The sequence below is a fragment of the Eschscholzia californica genome, unplaced genomic scaffold (assembly GCF_041429995.1).
Source record: "Eschscholzia californica isolate CP2 unplaced genomic scaffold, dmEscCali1.0.p SCAF_6, whole genome shotgun sequence".
Lineage (NCBI taxonomy): Eukaryota > Viridiplantae > Streptophyta > Magnoliopsida > Ranunculales > Papaveraceae > Eschscholzia > Eschscholzia californica.
The window spans coordinates 43,069,458-43,089,154 of NW_028238483.1; the positions used below are offsets into that span (position 1 = coordinate 43,069,458).

Genomic DNA, 19,697 nt, shown 5'->3' on the forward strand with positions numbered 1-19,697 from the left:
CCTCAGCCCGGCTGGGGTTGGACTTGCTCTTAGTGGTTAGGGCGAAAACAAGCTCAACTCGAAGCTATAATGGCCGTTACGAAGAAAACAAGTTGAAATCTGAGATTACTTCTTCCTTATCTTATCCAGCTCCATTTTGAAGGTTAGTACTAGTTTAATCACTCTATTATAGTTTTTGTTTCTCTAATTTGGGCTATACTTTTTCTTTTGTTTGTTTAGTTAAAGTTTAATTTTTTTAAATACATTTAGTTACTTTGACCTAGTTTAATTAGGGTTTTTTTTTTTTTTAAATTTCTCACTTCTCCTTGTTTATTGACTTCATTCTAGTTTATTGTTTGATTTGATTATTGGGTTTTGAGTTCGATAGATCCTAAGTTATTTAAGTGTTTGAGTTCTTTTGTATTTTGGTGATGAATTATGTGGTTAGATCATTGTTGTGAAATTGTATTAAGATTCAAGGTTTGATCTTGTTTTAGTTGAGGGAAACTTTATTTGAGTTGGGAAAGTTAGGGTTTCTTTTTGGAGTTATAATGGTTTTATTGCATTACAAGGTATAAACTTTAGAATGGTTTTAGTAATATATGTTGTTTAGGCCTTGATGGATTAGTTTATGGAGTTTTATTTCTTCAATGTTCATGAATGGCTGGTTGCCCAACACAATCCTCTTCGAGCTCGGGTATTTTCTTCAAGGGAGATGGGCATGATCAAGCCATAGTTAAGGGCCAACTGAGTTCACCCTGTCGGAAACTCTGCTAGTTCTATTTCGGGTACTGAAATTTCATCTTTGGGTCCTCCTGGTTCAGGTGATATGAACCTCATGGCGGACTCTGGTCCAAGCGTGGGTGCGAGTTCTTTAGTCACAGCGCCAACTTGTCCCTCTCCGGAGGACCTAGCTTGCAGAGAAGTGCGAGCATCAATACAAAGTCTTACATCCAATTACCAACGTCACCATTATCATCTTCGAATAATTTAAGTGTTTCAGGATCTTCAATTATGCACGGATCTCCAATTCAGCAAAACTATCAGTCTATCACCACGGTCAAAACTGTCATCAAGATCAGCATTTGCATCAGCAAAGACAGTTTGTTGGTTCTTGTGCTACATCTAAACCAACTTCACGAGGAGGCCAAATTTCTCAAATTTTGGGTCTTAATTCCCTGATAAAGGGACTAGACAACTACTCACATATACGGCAAAAAACTGAGCATTGAAATCAAACAGGAAGATATTATGCAACAGCAGGTTATGCAAATGATGCAAAGACGGATCAAATCCAGTTGCAAGGACATAGCCCACAAATGCGAACTTTAATACTGCATCAGACTCTTACAGCGGCAACAACAACCACGACAGATATTGCAGTCTATGCCACATATTCAACGAGCAAATTTGCTGCAGCCACAAGGCCCAAAACTAAAACAACATATACAGTAACAAAACATGCAGCAAGTAACTGGGGTAAAATGTCTGTATGTGAAGGCTAAGTAGTACGACCACAAACTTAACATGGACATCATGCGCCGAACTTAAAATGTCTGTAAAATGTCTGTCTGACTCGGCCGAGTCGTACTGCATAGTGAGAAGGACGCCAAACTTGAGGTGGCGTGTGAGGAAGTCCCACACGGGAGAAGGACAATCTAGCAAACAAGACTATAATTTCTGATTTTCTAGGTCATCTCCACTCCTTCCCAATTGGTTTTGAGTTGGATGACCACAAACTTAACATGGACATCATGCGCTTACTGTTTTCGTGGCATTAATTGTTAGCAGTTAGCTCCTTTTTATCTTTCTTTTCTATATTAAACTATACCACTTGGTCCACTTCTACTTTAATTTTATAGCATATAATGTCTCTTCTACATATACACACACACACACACACACATATATATATATATTTGTTTTCTTTCAGGATGCATGGCAATGTGACGTTTGTGGTTGCAGGTCAAAAAGGGAATCGGTAAGTAGTTTATCATAATGTTGATCTCTAATCCATGATTTCGTGGGTGTTGAAAGGTACTTAAGTTCACCATTATCTCTTTCTCTGATTTCGTTTTTGGCAAGTGGACAAAAAAACCACGGATGGAAATCTTGTTAATTTACTTCCATTGATTTTTTAATTGGACAGAGGCAACTTATTAAGTACTCTCTAGGCTTAGTAAGATGAAATTTGATGGAGGGGTTATCGATGAGCTCTTGTTTGTTGACTTTCCACGGGAATATAGGTTTCCCTTGGGTATAATGATATTGGAATATGGAAAGGCTGTGCAAGAGAGTGTATATGATGAAGCGCGTGAAGGTCAACTTCGTATGATTCACCCCTGACTTGAAGGTACAAACGTTTTGTTAATATATGTGTTTCCATCTTATGATCAGAGAGAGAACAATACCTGTATGGAACTCTTCGTATGATGTTCCGAGTTGAAGACCACGCCTTGAAAGCAGAACGCTTTTAGTGTCATGTACTATCAATCTTCATATGCACATATAACATCATATAAATATTTCAGTTCCCATTGAGTAACTTCAGTCACTTCAAATAAGAGTTTCTAGATGAAAGCTAGGAATGGAATTAAGGAAAGGGAATCTCTAGTACCACTCAGAGCTGGATTTTTGCAACTCTATCTATTTGACTTGAGAAGAGTAATGAAATTAGATGAAGGCAATGAAACTGCATATGTAGTACATGGGAATTTTAGAACTGCAATTTTATTTTAGTTGCGAGAGCCTCTTGTGGCGTGCTTTGGCTGAAGTTTGAGCTTATTTTACGTACAGATATTGATCTAAAAGCTTTGTGCACTACGGCATGAAGAACGTATCCCTCGTAGAGTGTTGGCTCCACAGGTATTACTGATGTTTGTTTTGTTTGATTGCGTTAGCTAGAAGCGTCTAAGTCTAGTTGAGAGTTTGTCTAATTGCTCTCTAGTCTAGTACCTCTGGTCCTATCATTTTCTTTTTGGTGGTTTTCCAGGAAATCACTTCAATTTAGTCACTCAGTTTCTCTTTCGTCTGAAATTCATAATCAATCTGTTATTTAAAAGCATAAGTATCAAGTGGTTTGTTTTCATTTGAAAGCAAACAGTGGCAGATCCATTATGGTTTATGAGTATGAACTAATCGTTCACATAAAATTCATTATATTCTTGTGTTGGTGTTTGTCAAGGAATACTCTAGAATGTAATACTTCTGACTCTATGAGACACATGTTTCCATAATTCCATTGCAGGTGGCCCAAACGCTGCAAGTTGCACAAAAATATCAAGCTGCCGTTGCTAAAAACAAATCTAACATGATCTCCCTGCAGGATCTACAAGCAAACTGCAACTGGTGAGTCAACTAAGCACTACATAGTCTCACTTTCTGTTAGCATGCTTACGTGCCCATTAAGTGGATGGCTGGATGGATTTTAGGACCACTTTTTTATCTGGTAAAGCAATGTGCCTTAACAACACCCTAAAATAACTTAACTCTGATGATTTTGTGTATATGCCTGATTGTGGTCTTTTTTCTAATAGCTAGAGAGGTATTCACCCCAAAACTTACAAAAGCATGGTAAAGATACAATTACATTACATAGTCACCCCTAAGATTATTGTAAAGAATATGAAGACACTTGATATATGAGAAAGTAATATACCAAACAAAACAAGATCTACATATAAAGAATGTCTAGAAATCTCATACTACTCTCAAATAAAGCAATACCTCACCACTCGATGTATATATCAACTCCTCGTGTAAGTTGCCTCAGTAGGTAGAAATCAGAGTGTAGGTGTAGGTGAAGACTAAAGTGTAGTGCAGAGTAAAGGTGTAGATGAGGACTCGAGTGTAAGTGAAGACTGAAGTGTAGGTGAGAACACCTCCGACAAGTTGCCCGATGGCATGGGTAGCACCTCCTGTAAGGCTGTAGATGATGTAGACTCCATCACGATGGCTGATGGCGTATGTAGCACCTCCTATAAGACTGTAGATGATGTAGACTCGATCACATCGCCTGATGGCGTAGTAGTAGATGGCGACTTCGTAGCTGATATAGGTGGTAGCGGCACAAGTAAGTCGCCAGCGGGCGCCACCTGTAAAACTGTAGATGGTGTAGACCCTGTCATGTCGTCTGTAGTAGATCGCGCCTCTGTAGCTGATATGGATGGTAAGCCGCCAACCGGCGCCACCTGTAAGGTCGTGGATGGTGTAGATCGTGCCTCTGTAGCTGATATGGATGATAAGCCGCCAACAGGCGCCACCTGTAAGGTCGTAAATGGTGTAGATCGCGCCGCTGATATGGATGGTAAGCCGCCAACCGGCGCCACCTGTGAGATCGTAGGTGGTGTAGATGGTGGGGGGTCGTCGTCCGATGTCGACGCATCGTCCGATGTCGATGCATCGTCCGATGTCGATGCATCGTCCGATGTCGACGCATCGTCCAATGTCGTAGTAAGTGATGTGTGATCTGATGCCGCAGGTAGGGACTCTCCAGTAGGTGGAATCTCTGTAGATATAGATAAAAGTGGCTCACGGATGTCTCTAGGTGGCACCGCATTTAAGAATCCATTTTCGATTCTTAAATACGTCCACTGGCAACGTCGGAGAATCTCTAGGACTGCAACCCCAAATGCAATCCCTAGATGATCTCGGACGCGGGGAAACATCCTGTACAACCACACAAATCGTAGAAGGCTATCGCTACATATAAACCAACTATACAGGAGAAACTGCAATCACAACAATGAAAGAAGACTAAAATTAAAAAAAAAAAGACCACTAACATCTTTATGGGTATGGTTATGAATATACAGATAGAGAGTTTATTATGAGTTCGGGCATGGATGGGAATTGGTGCGCCTATATATTCCCCTAGAAATCAGAGAAAATTTGTCGTTGGGTTTATGGGCCAATTTGGCATGACCAAGTAGGTGTCTAAAACAATAATATTAGTGTGTATAAATGTTCCTTAATAGTTATTGTAGAACTTAACAATGTGTAATAGGAGTTCAAGCTTGATAGTATTGTTAACTACTTTTCCTGTTAAAAGTAAGGTTTTATTTGGTCTTAATTGAATCGAACCGTATCAACTGAACCTACACAAACCCGTCAACTCCATATATTTTATTTCAAAATATAGATTTCAATTTTTTTTTGTGGAAGAGAAAATATGGATTTCAACTAGCTTATTAATTTTAGTTTTGTTAAACTCAATTCTAGAGGCCCGGCACTTTTTTGCTAAACCCCTTGTTTTTTCTTTTTTTTTACCTAACTGTCATATGCATCTTCTTTTTAGAAAGACCCCATTTCTTTTCCTTTTTTAGACAACAGGCCATTTCTATAAACCCTAAACAAAACTTTTCTAGAAATTTTAAATGCACACATCGTTTTTGTTATAGCTCATATCGAAGGCATTTTTTGTTCAAGTTAAAAGAGATGTGGGTGTGGCGGGTAAAGTGGTAAGTGTATATAAGATTTCTCATCCATTTTTTGCCCCATTCAGTAGATTAATAAATATAAAAGGAATTCGAAAAATAAATTTAAGAAAAAGTTCGAATCTTACCCTCCTGAGCCCACTCCACTCATGTGATGGGAGAGTAATACGGTGGTACCTGAAGTTTCATAAAGGCTCTAAGTGTAGGGAAATTAGGTTCTAAATTAAAAAAGAAACTCATCTTAAATGGTAACTACCTCGTAATCAATTCCCAGTCTATTAAAATATCCCAGGTCACGAGATACAATGAGTTCAGAGAACTCAAAGCTATCCAAATGTGGTGGAATATAAGTCTATCATCTGCAATCGCCCACACTATGATGGGTGCCATAGACGTGATGAACTTGAGAGCTACAGAATGAAAACATTAAATAATAAGATTTAAATACGAATTTTTAATATGAGCTTCAGTATATAATTATAAGAAAGGTTAAAATGATCTTACCATTACAAAAAGGTCTCCATTCGCGACGATCGTATACTTCTCTCAAACACTGAAGTACTCGTAAAAAGTACGGAATACAGTTTGCCAAAGGAATGGCAATATAGTGGTCTGGACACATGGTAGTGGGCTGAGTCCATCGCAACAATGAGCACATATAGTCCGTAAACCCCTAATCCAAAATATAGGAAGTGCATGTTAATACATGTTTGAATTTAGCGGGCATGAATAAATAACAGTGGCATTTGAGTTCTTCAACTAACACAGATTGTTAAATTTTTACCTTAGACACCGATGTCAAGAAATCTACCACCAAGGCGTCTAAAGGTGATACAGCCTGCATCCGCGAAAGGTGCATTTTAGGAGTTATCAGATAATAATATCAATCTTCGAGAAGTCTATGACATGGTTATTATTTTTTTGTAATATCAATACATAAAAAACTTAAACCTATTTGTAAAAATAAATTTATATAGATATAGACAAAATTGTGTAAATCAACATTTTAAAATTAAAATTTAAGATCTTTTATTTCTTACTTACGACAACATATTTATTATTTTTAATTCAAAAATGTTGTTCTGGTGTGAACTTTAAACAATTTTAGTTTTAATTTTTTAATTTTTTAACTTTTTAACATTGACGTTTGATTTAAAACTTTGATTCGCGCAAATTTCGAGACATTCTAATTTATAAAAATAAATCAAACCACAAATTATTATTTTTTAGTTTAATTTTCTACCTTTTCACCTTTTTGTTGCTTAATTTATGGGTTTTTTTAGTTTACTCCAGCTTAAGCGAAAAGTTAAGAGTATGGGCGGGCAAGTTTAGGCAAAACTCAATATCACATTAGGAAGTGCAGTAGTTAGCGGGCTCCTTTCACTTTTATGTTGATGGATAGGCGGACTTCACTCCCATTGATAGCATTGGATATGATCACAAGAGCGGATTGAATCGGGTTCACATCATCGGGTATGATCACTGCTAGCAATCCAGTTAGTTAGGTCTCTCTTATACAGTCTTAGATAATATCTAATCTGATCAGATAACGGAATTCAATTAAACCCGTTGAACTGTTCTCTTAGAGAAGTTCATATTCATATATCCCGCTGACTGGCTTATAGATTAGAGGTTGACTCAGGAGCTTCCTAGTATAATGTCTACTAGGATAGATTACTCATATAGCGCGTCTTCCTATAACGAGCTTAAAAAGATCCCAGGTTACTCCTAAAAACAAGGCTTAGGAGGGTTGCTGACTACTGAAGGGTAGCTTGCTTACGCACCAGGGATTTTAGGATTAGCTGTTGACTCTAGAAAGGGTTTAATAAATAGAGGCTGACTTGCTCGCAAAAGGGTACAACGCTGGTAGGCTATATAGGGATTTACGGATACAAAGGTTGGATAAGGTTAGCTTACTCCTCTCCTACTCTAGCATTTGGATACAGAGAACGACTATCCCGCTGGATCTTCTGTTGATGCTTAAAGGCTGGGCTATAGGCGGACTACATAACCTTACGAGTGATTAGCTTAAACTTGGGACTGATAGCCACCATACTCTAAAAGCTTGCACCAGGTCTCTCACTATACCTCGGGATTCTCTAGCTCTTGCACGCTTACTTTATCCTATGGTCTCTCTCGGGGCAAGGTAAGCTTTCTCAACGCTAATTGGTAATTGTGAGTTTATCTCCCTCAATAACTGGTTATTACGTGTACCTCCTTAGATTTACTATGTTTGGCCTCGTGCCACAACTACGAATTTGATTCCCCGTCTGATTATCCAATCTAACCCAAAACTCAATCAGTAGACAATGCACCAGTAGTGGAAAGGTATCAGTAAGTCTTGATGGCTAGGCAGATCCTACGTAAACTATAATCCTCCCTTGAGTCCTAGGGCGTAGGGAACCCGGGTGACAGAATTAGATAATCTATGGACAAAGATAGTCTCTAAGAGTTATGTTCTTGACTAACCCCAATACTAAAGCAAAGTAGTAATTCACATTACCATACCGTTATATTTTGTGGTCATATCTTTTTTTTGTACGTCAAACATTGTTTCAGTGTTCTGTTGAATTTCCACACTTCTCTATTTTTATGTTTTATTCTTTCATCACTAATTTTACTTTTGTAATTGTATATTGTGTAATGTTCTTTGCTATTAGATATTATTGGGAAAGAAATATATTTTCAAGTTCATTTTTCTTTAATAATTGTCATATGGCATAGATAATAGATGGCAATCACAGCGACCGTGGTGCTTATAAAGAGAGTTGCTACCTTTTTGCAGAGAGTAAGAAAGAAAAATAAAACTTACCTGAAATGGGAAAAGTCTATGTAGTCTCAGCCACAAGACCGGCAGGAGAGCATGGTGCTGAAGTAAAATCAGCAGAGAGCATGGATATATGATAATCTGCAATTATGCAAATGGCATACGATTAGATTCTTTGAAGATTTTTGTTAGCTTAACAACTACGGTTTTGAGATTTAAAAAGTTTTTTTATTATATTCGAAAAGTGAGTAATGTAACACTTAACTGGAAACAATGGTGCAAAAAATGGCGATAGATACGTAGAAATAAGCAAGTACGATATACCGCTTACTATGAGTAAGCCCGTCATCCATGGTGCATACTGAAAATTCAAGGTCGGAATATTAAAATAAGTTTAGAATGTTTATGTAGTAAACTTAAATTATGTTTTATAATCCAAGTACTTACCACCACTTCATCAAAAAAAAAAAAAAAAGTACTTACCACCGACGGTGAGAAGTCCGGATCTGCATCACGTAACTCGAGCACTCGGCTATAAAGGACGCCATTGCGATCAAAGAGGAATCGAGTACAGCCCCACATGCATATGAGCAAAATCTGAAATTTTTCGATTTTTAGTGTTCCTCGATATTTTTAACTCTTAAATATTCAATTAAATGTCTTGTCATATACTCACCACCAGTATGTGAGGGGTGAAAAAGAAATACAACTCGTGGAAGACGTCCATCTGTGACACGTAAAAGATACATGAGAAATCAAATGCATAATATTTTCAAACATCCAATTGAGATTAAGTTTATCATCATTAAAATTAATTTACTAAGCCATTTACATTTTCTCCACTTAACAAACTAAAAGAATATACTGTCCCTTTTTTTTTTCTTTCCTACTTCCCTATGAAATCCATTACTGATGTCCATGTGTTAGTGGTACAAGTGAAGGAAGGCCCACTCTCTTAGGGCCACAAATTTTGGAGGCCCTTAAACAGTTTTTTGTTTAAGCAAAACCAAACATTAAAAGAAATTTTAAAGGGCATCCATTTTTAAAAAGGTTAAAAATCATAGTAGAGGGCCCAATCCACCACCCACTCGGTCCCAATACATGTCCTATATATTTATAACACAAATGCAATAAACTCCCTTGATCCTCTCTTACCATCCTTTGTCATAGGTCAATGGATAGTCGATTATTTTTATTTGATTCTCCTTTGAATTAAAAACATCCGAAAATTCTAATAGAAACAAATATTTGGCGCCTAAGGGTATGCCCGAAAAAAATTAAAACATTTTTAGACATTGGAAGCCAAATCGAACAACTAGACAGTTATAAGAGTCGAAATGGTGAGTTCTAATGGTTGCAACTGAGCTTCCTTAGCTCTTATATGAAAAGATTACAAGTATGAGAGGGAGAAATCGTTATAAAGAGAGTTCGCTAGGAAGTTAATTGATTAACGTAAAAACACAGGAATAATTGTGAGATAGGATTATGCGTTCGAATCTTGGGTCATGTTCATCTCAAACATCCTTTTATAGAAGTGGATTTGTTTTTGTGAAATTCTGTGTAGGTTTAATTCATATTTTAAACTGTATCATCCATGGTATACTAGTTCAACAAATAATTTTTAAATATAAATGATAGTCAGATGTATGATCATGAACAATTGGATTTATTGCATATTACGATTTTGATATGATACTCTTCTAGTCAAGGGCACTCTCACCTTTACAACTCCGGATTAAAATAGCCATTATCTTTTATTAAAGATTTTTCATCATATGGTAACTCTACTTTTTTGTTGAACTAATACGGTAACTCTACTAAAAACTCATAATTGGACTTCTCCTAAATCTTGTTGTTGGCATATTTTGAGACAAATCTTGTTGTTGGCATATTTTGAGACAAATTAAGTTGAGAAGATATTGACTAGAAAAAACTCATAATTGGAGTTGTTCATCTCTTTCATATTAAGAAGGGTTGTTGCCATCTTGGGACAAATTAATTACATCAGTCAATATTGACTAAAAAAAACTCATAATTGGAGTTGATAATTTCTTTTTTATTAGAGAGATTATTATTACCGTGAAGGTATTAAGATATTGACTAGGAAAAACTCATAATTGGAGTTGTTCATCTCTCTCTTATTAGAGGGATTCTTAGTAGCGTGAACGAATTAACTTTTTTTAACCAAATCCTAATTACAATAAGAAGTTGAGAAGATATTGACTAGAAAAAACTCATAATTTGGAGTTTATCTCTGTCTTATCAGAGGGATTGTTAGTACCGTGAACGAATTAACCTTTTTAACCAAATCCTAATTACAACAAGTTTGAGAAGATATTAACTAGAAAAAACTCATAATTGGAGTATAATTGGAGTTGTTTATCTGTCTTATTAGAGGGATTGTTAGAGTCATCTTTTGGAACAAATTATTGAAAGTTACAAGAGGAAATTGAGAGATATTACGTAAGAAACATTTAACAACCGATCCACTGGCACTAGATATACCGAAAGCGAATGTGTCCCCAACTGCTGACCATTGTTCTCAATATTCATCCTCGTCATTGCAGCCTGTGCCAGTGCTTGTGTTCTGTGCCAGTGCTTGTGTTCTGTGCCAGTCATTGCAGCCTGTGCCAGTGCTTGTGTTCTGTGCCAGTGCTTGTGTTCTGTGCCAGTGCTTATGTTATTCGTTTCTCGAATTTTTTTACATGCATTCATTTGGTAACAGACCATTTCTCACCCTGAATGAGGGGAAAGCTTTCATGCAAGCTCGTCGTATCAATTGACATGTCTAGGTTTAGACCGAAGAACAACAACGCATTGCTATATATTGGTCTCTGTCTCGGTCTTGGTCCAGCCGAAGGCCGAGACCGCCAGTCCGAGAAACTCGGCCGAGACAGCAGACACAATATTTCTTGCACCAATCTCCTAATATTAGTTACCTGTACCAATCTCCTGTAATCCTGTTATTAATGTTACACTATTACCTGCACCAAACTTAAAAAATTCTCCTAACTTAAAACTTACCTGGCTCCTCATTATTCTCCTGACTTCACTTTACTTCAATCAATCACAATAAACGAAATCCTCTCATGGTTCACTTCAGTGAAATAAATAAATAATGAAGTTCGTAATAAGTAGTTAAGAAGGTAATAAATAGTTATTAAGCAATTAGGACCAAAAAATTAAAGCAGTTGTTCGGCCGAGTCAAGTAGGTTCGTCTTGGTCTCGATCTCGTAGATCGGCCAAATATACGAGAAATTCAAACAAACCCTAACTCGATGTTTCGGCTGAGTCTCATCTCGGGAGAGGTACGAGATTCTCTCGGCGGAGACAGACTACATATCACCTTCCCTGGTTTTAACTGTTCAAGTGTATAAACCAAGACTTACCGGTAATAAACACCATCTAGTTTATAGTGGTTCTGGATTGGACCCAATTGCAAAGATTCTGTTGTGGTGGTTGGGACCTGAACGATCTCAAGAGTCTCGACTCGATTTAACACCTACCAGCCAGATTCTTAGTTGTAAGCACCACCTAGATTCACTCAGCTCAGTTCCCCATGGTATATGGTTTTTTCTTAGTGAGTCCGCCTAGAGCACCCTGGCCTTCCACACTCTGAAAAAGAACTAGCTGAGACACAAGACTATGTATTACATAACATGGAAGTCTTCCCAAATAATTGGGAGTGACTTCAAAGTCACCTCAAATTGCATACTTAGATCTTGCTGTCCTGTGTTAAATGAGGAATCCTCGATCAACACTATCACCCCCTGAACCCCATCATCTACTGATATTAATTTAAATATCTATTATTAATTATAATGGTCGTTTAACTCTACATAAGAATTGCTGCATGATTCCCAACTCTTGATAGCAGTACCCAACATAAGGGAGACATTTTTGTATTGACATTATAAAGTTATACTATATATTTGAACCATTTAGTAGTGTGTATATAAGAAACAGCAACATATCTTCAATGTTAAGATGGTATAAGGCCAGCATATCTAAGTTTGTAAACTAAACTATAAAATTCAAGTACTAATAAGAAACAGAACTTTAGAGAGAGAGAGACAAGGGGTACCGTGGTCGCAAAGCTAAACACAACGAGTGAAAACTCCAGACAGAGACAGCGAGCCTGTGTAATGCATGAAGATATAAGATCCATATGTGCAGAACACAAATTTAACAGCAACATATCTTCAAAATCCATATAGTAAAACAATTAGATTGTCGACATAGGGAATCAAAAACGATAAATCAACAGATAGAGTGAGAAAGAGAGAGAGAACCTTGACACAATCAGTTCCTCAAATGTTATAGGAAAACAAGAAGCCCTAAAACTTATCCATGAATCATTGATAACACATGCTGATTCAGGTTCCTGAATTTTTGTTTAACAGGTTTCTGATTAAGAGATGATGTGCTTTAGCAGTACAAATGAGCGAAAGTCATAATAAATCAGGTATATCAGTTTATGAACAGCAACCCATAATTCATTCACAGGAGTATGAACACCAACTAAAAAATGTATAAGACTAATCAATCTATATACTGCACCTAATTTCAATAATTAGAAAGGAGCACAAAAGAGCAGAAATCAAATCGAATTACAGTACCATATCAAATGCTTCAGTTACAAACCTCAGTACAATAAAAAACTGTATAAGACTAATCAAGTAATACAATTTCGGTTGTGGTGGAAATTTCGATAGACATGGAAATGGATATTTCGAAACCTATATCTTTGACAAGGCATTGTTAGGAGAAACTTGGTTTAATTTCGGTATTGGTGGAAATTTCAGTAGATATTGAAATGGAAATATTTCGGTATTGGTTACCATGTATATACTAATGTCAATTTCTGAGTAGTAATTTGACATTCACTTTCTTCAAACAAATTCAATTTCTACTTACAGATTGTATAAGGCCTGCATATCTAAGTTCATAAGAAACATGAAACCCTAAAACTTATCCATGAATCATTGATAACACATGCAGATTCAGGTATTGTTTAACAGGTTTCTGATTTAGAGATGATAGGCTTTAGGAGTAGAAATGAGCAAAAATCAAAATAAATCAGGTTATCAGTTTATTAAAACCCTAAAACTCATCCATGAATCATTGATAACACAACCTAAAATTCATTTATTGGAGTACTAACACCAATTTGAAAATGTAAAAGACTAATCAATCAACATACTTCACCTAGTTTCAATAATTAGAATAGGAGCAGAAATAAAATCAAATTACAGTGCCATGAACTAGGGTTTTTGAAGATACCTGACCTGATTGAATCGATTGTTTATCTTAATCTTCAGAATCGCCAAGAAATCCTTAACTGGAAGTCCTTCACGAATACGATTATTTATTCTTAATCGTCAGAATCGCCAAGAAATCCAAAACTGAGAATGAGCTCTTCACGAACTGATTATCTCTTCCTAATCGTTAGAATCGCAAGAAACCCTAAAACTGCGAAGTCACTTCCCAGTTCTTTCCCCTAGAAATCGATAGAGAGAGAAAGAAAAATGTTTGAAAGACAATAAGCCTCTATTTCTGGGTGGGAAACCGGCAACCGTTTCGAGGGCGGGCACTCTCATTTCTGAATTGGGCGGGACGGGCTCATATATTATTGGACCATTGGACCAAATGTTCCGTAGATCGGACAACCAAAATAATGAGTTTGGCATGGCAGTTGCCCAAAAGCCACGTCGAATTTAACTTAACCATACGTTTGACCGTTAAATCACACAAAAATAATCAGTTCTCAAAAATATGTGGAAACTATCGTAATGGGATTTACTGAAAACTCCAACAACAATATTTAATTAAAACTTAAAAACGACCCAACTAGATGGTTAAAACTAAAATGACCCCCAAATTGTATTAGGTAGAAAGCTTCATTGTATATTGTTGATACTTCTCTAATTGTGTGTCCTCACCCTAAACACCAATTTTCTAGAAAAACTCATCACCAATTAACATACAAGACCTAATCAAATAATGAAATTAACTTACAGATGTTCAATCAAGAGACTGAACTCTAAGAGCCAGTCGATGACTTGCCAGATATGGACATCGAGAAATTCATCGTTCAAGGAATCAAATTGTAACATACTTACTCGGTTGAAAAGCAGCAACCTTTGTACGCATCATCTGATCAAATGATCATCCACGTTTCGGTTAGATCATTCAACTTTGTTTTGTAAAAACAAACAAACAACACCAGAGAAGATGAACAAAAATTCACTACAGAATAGACTGTCTTTCGTGACTTAGGGAAAATACCAAATATGTAGAAACCCATAGGAAATGAAGAATACATAGCACTTGTTTTTGCTACTATTTGTCACGGGTCTGACTCTGTAAGACTGTAACTAATGGTTAGATTTTTGTTGCACCATAACTGTAACAGAGGGAGAATTTTTTTAAAATATAACAGCTAGTATTTTCGCTTACAACAGAGGTCGTGGCCAATTGATGGTTGCTAATGTCTTAACAGCCTTTCCCTTACAAAATATCCGTATCAATTTTCACTTCAATTACAGTTTAGGAGACGGTTACAATTACAGGTCAGGAGACTGAACTCGAGGAACCAGCTGAGGGGCCTTTCCCTTACAAAATATTCATATCCAATTGGGTTTAAAGCAAATACAAATAGGATAAAATATTTTGCAAATCACCAAGATACCAATCAGAGCACAATATTCATAGCCCACTTGTACTAAATTAGTTTTTCATTATGATGCAGGCGCATAGGCGTGTGGGCCCACGTCCACGCGTGCCCACACCCTATTAAGTCATAATAATAGTTTATTTAGTAGAAAAGAAGTTACTATACTTTGATATTTCTTTATTTTAAAGTTTCTATGTTTAAGTAGTTTATTATTTTAGGAATACTAGTTTGAGTCCAACTAGGAAAGCTTATTATCTTATAAAAGGGGATCTAGTCTATGTTATTATTCACCTTGGGAAGAAAAATCAATTGAAGTTATTAATATTTTGAGTTTAGTTTATCGTTTTCTTTAGTTGTTCTTAGTTATTTCATTGTTCTTTACTCTCTCCGCTGCGTCTACATCAAGTGGTATCTAGAGCCAAATTTTTTTTAACCAATCACAATGGTTAATCCTACCGTTCCTACTCCAACAATCAAAGAGAAGACACCAACTTTTGCCTCCGAATGGGATAACATCAACAAGAAGTTATCCTCGGTTACAAATTTGGAAGACTCTTTCGAAAATTTCAAGAAGGAAACATTGGACAAATTCGATCATGTCAATGAATCGATCATGAAGCTCTCTAAACAACTTGAAGGTATATGTAAGTCTCCCTCTTCTTCCACTACTCCTTCTTCTCCTACTTACATTCCAACATCTTTATCACTCCCAACCACAACACCAACTTCCAATTCCATACTTGGTCAACCCAACATCAACCCTACATCTCCGGTTTTCCAACTCATAAACCCCACAACAACACCTTTCTCTTTCCACGATCATCCAACATCAACCAAACCCGACTCTAGCGCCCATTATTCTACTACTAACCCAAGTACCACCCAACCATACCCTCTTCAAACACCACGGCAAAACTACTCCCCGAACAACACCCCACTAGAAACCCAACACCAAAGCCACCATACCGAACCTTTCCCGGCCTATCTTGGATACACCAATTCGTCACCACTCCCGTACCATATCACCACACCTCACACCCAACCGAGGACCACCAACTCATCACCACCAACCCGATTATCACAACCCATTAACTCACCACGAAACAGACACCGTGACCCATCCCGCTCATGATTACACGGACAGCTACAACCCTAACCGAACCCGTCTACCCGATTCATCCCCAAACAAACCTACTACAAACCGAGACATGCGTTACCCATTCATCGATAACCAAAACCGTGAGGATCAATTGGAGGCCGAGTTCGACCCTTACCACCATGAAGCTCGTCCACCCAACCGAACGAATTATTATGAACCGAATAGATTCAAAAATAGACCAACCTATGCGGAACCGAACAACCACGATTCCATACAACGTAACAATTATAATCGTCCTCGTCACAAGTATAATGATCCGGATGACTACAACCTGGAGGATGATCAAGATGCTACACCACCTTCTTCTCGGTACCGTATTCGTATGGACGTCCCGGCTTATGACGGTTCCATCAACATTGAAAACTTTTTGGATTATATAGCTCGTATGGAAATCTTCTTTGATGTTATGCAGGTTTATGGACAAGAACAGGTTAGATGTGTTACTGGTTATCTTTCAAAAACAGCGTTAACATGGTGGAAACAAGAATCCGAACAACGAAGGTTAGCTCATCTTCCTCCCATATCCTCGTGGTCTGAACTCAAGCCACTTATGATGGCCCGTTTCCTCCCTCCAGATTATGAAAATCAGTTATGTCTGGAATATCTTCGTTGTCGTCAAGGACGACGTTCAGTAGAGGAATACGCCTCCGAATTTCAGCGTTTAAGTATTAGGCTTAATCTACCCGATACTGAATCCATGAAATTGGAAAAATTTAAAGATGGTCTTCGAGGTGACATTAAGGATCTCGTCAACCTCCGTCCTTTCTCTTCCGTATCGGAATGTATTAGCGTGGCTCGATCTTTTGAATCGGATTCTAGATCAATTTTCAGAGGCAACTACAATCGTCCTAATTATATTCGACAACCTACTGATGATACTGAAATCCCGAAACAAACAGATGACGGAGCTAAGATTGTTCCCGAAAATCCTTACAAAAAACAACCTCCAGGTAAGTGTTACCGTTGCTTTGAGACAGGTCACTATTCTAATAATTGCCCATTACGCGGTAAGGCAAATTTGGTGGAAAAACAGGATTACTTAGATGAGGAGGCCGACCATGTCAGTATTGACCCGGATTCAGGTGACCGTGTTATGTTAGTCACTCGTCGGGTACTTTTTACTCCTCTTAAACATGATCTTTCTCAACGGAAAAATTTATTTGTCACACGTGGAACGGTATTGAACAAAGTGTGTACAATTATTGTTGATAATGGGTGTGTGGAAAATTTGATTTCTTCCAGACTTGTGGCTTGCTTGGGTATCCCTACTATTCCTAAACCACACCCTTATAATACTGCTTGGATTCATTCCGGTACTGCCACCCGTGTTGATCGAATGTGTACTTTTTCCCTCTCTTTCGGCTCTGTCTATTTATCGGACATTACTTGTGATGTTACCGATATGGATCTTTGCCATATTATTTTGGGACGTCCTTGGCAGTCGGATGTGGATGCTATTTACAAAGGTCGTTTAAACGTTTATGAATTTCCATGGATGAAGAAGATTATCACATTATTACCGATTTCGAAGGGTTCCGATGAGCTAGCTTCCATCATACATTCGGTTCGGGACGAACCTTCTGGGGAACGGGGTGCTGATGCAGGCGCATAGGCGTGTGGGCTCACGTCCACGCGTGCCCACACCCTATTAAGTCATAATAATAGTTTATTTAGTAGAAAAGAAGTTACTATACTTTGATATTTCTTTATTTTAAAGTTTCTATGTTTAAGTAGTTTATTATTTTAGGAATACTAGTTTGAGTCCAACTAGGAAAGCTTATTATCTTATAAAAGGGGATCTAGTCTATGTTATTATTCACCTTGGGAAGAAAAATCAATTGAAGTTATTAATATTTTGAGTTTAGTTTATCGTTTTCTTTAGTTGTTCTTAGTTATTTCATTGTTCTTTACTCTCTCCGCTGCGTCTACATCACATTAACTCAAGTCTCACTACAATAATGTAAAAATCATCCAACTATGAAAATAGTAATAGGTTTAAAACAAGATGGGCAATAAAACTCTCTAACAGATGGATATTTTGCTATGCTACATAGGAGGTGCTCCCTTAACAAAAAAAATAAAATAAAAATAGGAGGTGCTCCTTCTGTTTCCCCCGTAAAATGAAATACAACTCACTAGGAAAAGATAATCGAACACACTGCCCAATAATTAGGGAATGGGACGCGTCGCGGATCTGAATGAGGCACATAAGAGTGACTCATATAGCCTTGCAGTATGAAATCCACCGGACTTCGCACGGAAATTGCTCATCTATGACGAAGACTGCAAATAATTTCAGCAATAAAACAAATGAGCTAAAATATCGAGTTACATTGAGCACAAACAAAACATGGAATCAACATGAAAGTGATTAAGCAATAGCTCTCTTTGCACTGAGTAGTTGGGTCCTAGTAACAAAATGCAGTCGGCCTTCAGAATTCTTACGGATAGGAGTGAGGCTGACTTTTCCAAAAATATGTATGTGTAGTCAATATATGCATAAACATATGACAATACTATTAGGATTTAGGAATTCCATGTATAAGGAAAGAAATAAAGACAAGTGCAAAAAATGGGTGGCCTCTAGCCAGGTAGGACGTCCTAGGTAACTCGAGAGTGACTACGCAAGAACTTTATTTGTTTTGGTCTTGGCAGTAAAGAAACGAACAATCAAACATTTTAGTATGAACAAAAAGTCTTAGCTCCAACAAATAAATACTAAAAACTACAAAGATACCATGAAACTAAAGTCACCTTGAAAAGAAGTAAAAACCCTAAGCTTCAGGAGTTTTATAGGAGGTTCATCCTTTCCAGGCGAGCAATTCGTTTTGCACGGCGCACCAAATAATGAAATCTTTCACAATCCAAAATTTCTTTCAACTCAATCGGTAGTTATGCATGACCATAAAATAGATGCAACTTCACAACTAAAGCTATAAGAACATGAAGGGAAGAGAAAAGACATACTGTATGTAGAGCTGTCAATTCGTTCAGGAAGCTCCTTAATTTCTACCTCAAACTTCTCTTGCAACTAAACCCCGACGAAGTCACAAACGGCAAAATGAATGTAGGAATTGGGTTGTGGTGTAAAAGATAAAAAAAAAAAAAAACTTTGTAACCTGGTTGAGAATATCCGAGTCACAAGCAGATGACACGAACGTAATTGCATGTCCCTTAGTAGGAAACCGCCCAGCTCTACCCACCAAATGGAATTATCAATAGTAAGGAGTTGAAACTGAATCATATTGTCAAAACAAAAAAAAATTGTAGTCAAGAGAAACCAATCCTGTGCAAGTAGGTGTCAGCAGAATTTGGCATGTCATAATTAATCACAATGTCTACACGCTCAATACCTATTCCCCGGCCAACCAGATCAGTTGCCACAATGATTCTTTCTGCCCCTCCTTAAATCCCATGTAGCGTATCAACCTACAAAATCATAAGGCCAGCGCTTTGGGGAAAGCTAAAAAGTTTCCGGGGTGTGAAGACTTGGTCAAAAATTGGTCAAATTTGTTTGACAATTTTATTTAGGGGAAAGCAAAATAACTTCTCCACCTCACCTCTCTCTCTCTCCACCTCACTTCTCTCTCTCCACCTCACCTCTATCTTCTCCGATTAGGTCGCCGGCCGGAAAATTTCCCGGCCGGCGACCATTAAAAATTTTTTTTTTTTTTTTTCACT

At 37.4% G+C, this 19,697-nt stretch overlaps 2 long non-coding RNA genes across 6 annotated transcripts; one reads left to right on the top strand and one right to left on the bottom strand.

The window, feature by feature from the left end:
- The first annotated feature begins 12 nt into the window (after nucleotides 1–12).
- Nucleotides 13–8,581, top strand: LOC147535256 (uncharacterized). 5 transcript variants are annotated; one of them, XR_015227798.1, is made up of 7 exons: nucleotides 756–2,016; nucleotides 2,129–2,332; nucleotides 2,776–2,844; nucleotides 3,227–3,327; nucleotides 6,698–6,887; nucleotides 7,348–7,560; nucleotides 8,200–8,581. It is a non-coding gene; the product is annotated as an uncharacterized LOC147535256 (long non-coding RNA). The 5 variants fall into 5 exon arrangements; XR_015227797.1 differs by lacking the exons at nucleotides 6,698–6,887; nucleotides 7,348–7,560 and adding an exon at nucleotides 13–142 and having other exon boundaries at nucleotides 804–2,016; XR_015227800.1 differs by lacking the exons at nucleotides 6,698–6,887; nucleotides 7,348–7,560 and adding an exon at nucleotides 14–142 and having other exon boundaries at nucleotides 1,945–2,016.
- A 3,123-nt stretch (nucleotides 8,582–11,704) lies between these two features.
- LOC147535257 (uncharacterized) lies at nucleotides 11,705–13,670 on the bottom strand. The gene is made up of 3 exons (XR_015227801.1): nucleotides 13,470–13,670; nucleotides 12,266–12,319; nucleotides 11,705–11,796 (listed from the first exon to the last, which is right to left on the bottom strand). It is a non-coding gene; the product is annotated as an uncharacterized LOC147535257 (long non-coding RNA).
- Nucleotides 13,671–19,697: the final 6,027 nt, after the last annotated feature.